The sequence below is a fragment of the Pseudopodoces humilis genome, chromosome 9, assembly GCF_049639895.1.
Source record: "Pseudopodoces humilis isolate 2021_Gansu_Grassland_sample_001 chromosome 9, ASM4963989v1, whole genome shotgun sequence".
NCBI classification, from domain to species: Eukaryota; Metazoa; Chordata; class Aves; order Passeriformes; family Paridae; genus Pseudopodoces; species Pseudopodoces humilis.
Window position 1 is genome coordinate 28,374,595 of NC_142208.1, and position 6,000 is coordinate 28,380,594.

General features: G+C 43.7%; 1 protein-coding gene across 2 annotated transcripts in view; it reads right to left on the minus strand.

The window, feature by feature from the left end:
• Positions 1 to 5,648, minus strand: part of CCDC186 (coiled-coil domain containing 186) — a 35,513-nt gene extending 29,865 nt beyond the window's left edge. Inside the window, exon 1 of one of the 2 annotated variants that reach the window (XM_005520759.3) lies at positions 5,537 to 5,648. The gene's annotated coding sequence lies outside the window, so the exon portion shown is untranslated. Of the gene's footprint in view, positions 1 to 5,504 lie in introns of both variants that reach the window. The other variant, XM_014250436.2, reaches the window with a different exon arrangement.
• Between the last annotated feature and the right edge of the window lie 352 nt (positions 5,649 to 6,000).

Sequence of the window (6,000 nt, forward strand, 5' to 3'; positions counted from 1 at the left end):
GGACTGTCTTTTACTAATGCTGAGCAGTGTTTCAAAATGTACCTTTTTTCTGACACGACTGTCAAATTCTTATAAAAATCAGCAATGCCCTAAATCTATCCTGAGACAGCAGCTTTATATTTAACCACTGAAAGCTGTTATTCAACAATAACTATGATCTTAAAAAGGAGGCTAGTGAACATGCCAACTCAGAATCAATACATACTCCACCATTTAAAATACTCAGCCTCCTATTCATTCACATTAAAGAATATATACTATTAAATTCCAATCCACAGATTGATTTTTATACATGGTTCATTACACTCAAGCAGAATCCCATCTTGGAAGCACCTCTCTTCATGTAAGCAGCTACTAAAGCTCATGAAGCAAAGATAAATACGTAACTTTACCAAAAGCACATTTATCATTTATAGTGCAATAATAGGTTGGTTCTTTCCCAATCACTGCAGCATAGACTAAAGGCTCTGCTAAACAGATTGTTTTATAGTGCCTTACATTTCCACTCATGCATCTACAAAATGAAGTGACATAAGACTGAAATGTCAACAGTCAAAAGACTTTCATGATAAAGCTCTGATGCTCACCAGAAGACCCTACTAAAAGCAAAAACTGCACGTGAGCACCATTTGAATGGGTCAGTCACACATCCCCTCCCCTCTTGCAGGTTCCTGAGCAACAAAAAGGGAGAGTACAAGTGCTTTAGCCAGTTCAATTGCAAATTCAAGAGTTAATGTGAGATGCAGTATAATCCAGTGAAACATCGGAGATGGACTTTGTATTTCAAAGACTTAACAGGATTTATTGGCTGAAGAATACTGAAGAGAATAATGATTTGTAGAGTTTTCTTGACAAGTCACACACATATATATGAAGCAACCAGCAACCCAATGTAAAAAAGCTTCACAAATGCCCCAGCATTTATTAGAAACAAAACTTAACTGAACAGTTTGTTCCACAAGGGTCTGTTCATCTCCTTTAGCTATCATGCTATAAAATATTCCATTAGAAACACAACAGAATGAATCACAACAGAAAAATAAAGTACTTTCTATTATCCTTAAAGACATTATCCTAAGCCAGAGATATTGAAGTAAGCATTAACAGCCACACAGCAGTTAGAATCAGTTGCCATTTTAATTCAATTTCCAACCTATTACACTCAGGTGAGAGATGAACCCGTTAGACAGTTTATGTGCCACCAAGTGTATAATGACAACCCAACAAGATTTCTTAGTAACTCTGGGGTACGAAAACATTTCTAGCTTCTTACAGTTGTGTTATTGCAAAACCCAAAAAGCCTCTCTTCAAGAACTTTTCACTTCTTTTTTACACAATAATCATTGCTTAAGTAAATTAAAATGCTTTTCTGAGTCAGTGCCAACCTGTCATTGCATCAGAACTCTTGGTAACAATTTTACATGACAAGACTAAAAACAAAATTGAAGAGAAGTTTTATAGTTTGTTTTAGCTCACTGTAATCCTAATAATACTTTTACTTAAACTGATCTGGACAGACTGACCATACCTTTCTACTTCACTTGCTGGGTGAAGTTTTTGGTTTCTTTTTCCTAAGGCTAGTTTTTTCCATAGCTACTGTCTACTAGTCAACACAGTGATCAGCAAAACACACTTTCCTATTGTTTCCAGTTAATACCCAGCTTACCTGTGTTTTGCATGGTATCTTTCACAAGAACTCTGTCACAAATGGCTTTCTCACACTAAGCATTACATCACCAGGTAACACTGCAGAACAGGGAAGCTCAAGTACTAGAGATAACTCTGTTTTCCACTGAAGTTTGTTTAAAAAAAAAAAAAAAAAGGATTCTGCTAAAGAAATTCTGGCTTACCTAAGATACAAAATGCAGCTCTACTGTATAGCAGCTGTGTAGAGAGACAAATCAAAGGTTTGAACTAAACTGAAAGGGACTGGGATAAAAACCTCCAAAAAACCCAGGTATTTTACATAATCTAATGTAAGATTAATTTCAAAGTCCTTCAGGCTTCAAGTTTATATATTTGCTCACAATTCTACATCCAACAATAATAGTAGCAAGAGTAGCAAGCTACCCAAGTTATGAAACACATTAAAAGGATATGAACTGGATTGGAAAGCATTACACTGCCTAAGAAAAAGACAGAATTCTTAAGCTGAAGAAGGGATGATGTTGATCACCTTGTACTCCATACAAAAAAGAGGGTGGCCATGAGGTCTCACACACTCCCAGTCATCCTGTATTTAGAGACAGCACATACAGGAAGCAAAAGAAACATACCAGAGTTCCACCCACGCTAGGTATCCCAATATTAATTCACTTTTGTCCAAGATCAAGTCAAAGTGGAAAAGCTGGCTGTACACTGGGACATGGAGTCCTCCAGCCCAGGAAGAACTTGACACAGCTTCTGACTCAACTCACACAAAGACCTACTTTGATTCACATGCTCCAAGGGAAGGAGTGGAACAGTGACTGTATCCAGTGGGTACTCCAGGATTTCATTGCTTTTATCAGTTTAACACTTCAGCTCAATTATTCTTCTCAGGTTTTAATGTGACTTCATTAAACACCAATGACAGTGCCAAGGTGCAAAGCTCAGCGTTTCTATCAATTCTTTGAACATGAGACAAGTACTTTGGAATACAAGGTTTACTCAAACTTTGTACTTGCTCTCCTTTGCTTATATCACAAGTTAGATAGGTGAACAGAAATGTACAATTCCTTCAAGGCAGCATCAGGTGTTCTATCAAACTCATGCATATGGTTAATATTATGGTCACATTAACTCTTTGTCTGGAGTCAACTCCAGAGCATGACTCCAAAAAAAGTACATCAGTTAAGGTTTACCAAGTAAGGCTGGTTTGCTCCCATCATAACACAAGTCATGGGGTACACCTTGAAAGTGTTGGGGTTTTTTTGTCATAGGAGCCCCAACATGTATCAGGGGAAAACAACACGTTAGCTACAACATCCTTTTACTGTGAACGTCACATGAGGCTTGGATACTTCAGGGTTTGCACACAGACTTGTAATCTTCTGTGTGTCTTCAGCACAGAAGAACTCCTATTCCAAGTCAATAAAATGAGTCTCTAAGTCAGCAACCAAAGAATGCAATGCCAGCAATAGCACTACTGTCACCTTTCAGGTTTTAACACCCTGCCTTCAGTTCTGCTTACAACAAGGCCAGGAGCAGCTCTGTCCTTACTAGAACCCTGTTTGCATTCACCGCCTGACACTGATAACATCACCTGTACAAAGAAGAATGTGTTAAGGGAGGGGAAGAAATCAAGTTTCTGACTACACAACCTGGACAAAGCATACATTTTATGACAGCTCTTCTACACCTATAACAGAGCCATAACTCCTGTTCACACTACAGAAGCCAGAGCTCTGGCAGACCTTCTTACAATCCTGTACTATCGTGTCATTGGTAACATATCAATCTTGGAATATTTGGCACTGGAGATTGCAGCATGTCCTTCCAATGGCTCTTTTCAAATGTTGTTTCCAGAACATGCAAAAGGCTGTAAAATTCCAGCCATGGAATTACTGTCTGTTTGGACACTACATACTGAAAAACACCATTTGGGGGGATGGTAGAGTTTACTGTTTTCAAACCTTTCCTAGAGTTTCTCCAGTATCCCTGAAAACATGTAAACACTTCAATCCTTTAAGGATGTGAAAAAGTCAACTGTGAGCTCTACAGAATAGTCGCTTCCATTACTTAATCTAAGAGGAAGTATTATAGACAATATTATAACAGTATCAGTATTCCATGTACTTCTTGAAATTAGGGTCATGATTTTCCCCTCTGTTCTGACACTGATCTGTTTCTGATGAGATTTTTTTTTTTCACCCTCAATTTGAGGGTCTTGGACTATGACTTGAAGGTAAGTATTATCCATGAGGCTATCCAATATTGTCTTTGGCAACTGGAAAATAAGTACAGAACAAGTCAGCTCAGAACTAAGTACAGGATATTGCCTCCTGGAACCCACATCTACTAATTTAACATGCCTAACAAAACTATTAAATCCAGAAAAACTGGATTTCTGCCTTTCTATTTTTTCACAGCTCTTTAAAAAGCCAGCTTCAGGAAATTCAGTATTAGCTTCAGGTAGCATTAAGAAACAGAGCTGCTAATTAGGACCAGATTAACCACTCTCTGTATTTGGTTCCTCAGTCCTTTTCTCAATCGTTTGAAACAGTGAACCTTACAATGCCAACAAACATATGTCAACAACTCCAAATCGAGTCTTATAAAATGATAGAAAAATACTGTTTTGAAACCAGACAAGAACAGATGAGTGAAGATTTTCAGAAAAAGAAGAGCTCAAAGGCAATATAGAACTAGTTATTTTTTTATATATAAAACAAATGACATTTCAAATGTCATCTTACATCCTCTTGAAACATCTTCATACTTTCAGTTTCTCATATCTTCAGAGCTTAACCATCTCCTCCCTAAAGTCAACGGCAACATAAGCATTCACAGCAGCCAGTGATTACATTTCCTTGCCCATAGAGAAACACAGCTGCGGCTCACAGTTTCAACCATTTCCTTATACAACATATTGGGACAGTGGCCATACCTGGATTTTTAGTGCATTCTGCTTGCAACACTAACTTCTAAAAAGCAGTTTTACAAGGATAAAGCAAACCAGCACTAAAGCCAGAATAGCATACTTCTCACCTTACACACAGATCTCAATTCCCTTAAGAAATCCTCCTTTGGTCTGCACAGAGTTTTGCTGGTAGTATACATGTATCAGACTCACCTGTGCAGACTATTTTCCGGGACAACAGCCAAAATCTGCAAGCCTACATCATAATCATTTTGCTAAAGTCCTTCTTTGAAACCTAGAAGGACAAGCAGCTTTTACAAATACCATCTGCAAAAACAAGGACACGTACCCTACCGCAACACCGCAGCAGTCTCTAAAAAATAACCATCGTAACAGTTGTTGGGCTTTGTTATCTAATTATTTACCCATACAGCAAAATCAACACGCAGCCAATGGAACAGCACAACCTAATTAATATCGCGGAGAAGAAAGCTGTGCAGAAACAAAGAGACTGCGAGCCAGCACAGGAGCCTGCGCTACCCGCTCGGAGGTCCTGAGCAGGAAGGTGTTGCTATGGCAGGTCCTCATCCCCCGGCCCTGCTGGCACCTCGCTCCCTCCTCCTGCGCCTCGCCCACGGCCCCGGCGCGACCTCTGCCAGCCCAGTGCCGCCACCTGCACAGGGAGAGCCCCCTCGCCACCCGGGCTAATTCCGCCTCCCTCCCGTCCTTCCCCCGCCCCCGCAGCCGCGTCCCTCAAGGTTTATCACCCGCTGACAGTGAAGCGGATCAGCGGCCCCGCGGCCCCTCCCGAGCCCGCCGGGCATTCCCGTCCCGTCCCTTTCAGCCGCCCCCACGAGAAGCCCGGCAGTGCCCGCGCAGCTGAGAGACGCCAGCTCCGAGCATCCACCCACCCACTCACTCAATCACCCACTCACTCACTCACCCGCCCGCCCTTGCTGCGGCGCGGGCCCTCACCCGGTCGCTACTCGGGCGGCAGGAGCGGCGGCAGCGCGGCCATGGCTGGCGCAGCGCGGCCCCGCCCCCCGCCGCCCGCCCTGCCCGGCGCGCTGACACATCAACAAAGATGGCGGCGGGGGCGGGGCGCGGCGGCTGCCGGGGCGGGACCGGGGCAGCCCCGGTCGGCGGGGCCGGCCCAGCCCCGCGGGGGCCGCGGCTCCTGCGCTCCCTGCGCTGTCGCTCGGGACCGGCCGGCCCAGCCCCGCGGGGGCCGCGGCTCCTGCGCTCCCTGCGCTGTCGCTCGGGACCGGCCGGGGCCGAACGGGCCCCGCCGGGACCAGCCGGTGACTGGGGACCCGTCACGCTGCCTTCTCTCGCCCTCGTACTGCTGCTGCGTTCTCACCCGCGCCGCCGAAAGCCCGCGATCCACTGACGGTGCTGAAAGCTCCGAGCGGCTGGATATAGGACATAATGCGGTGGTA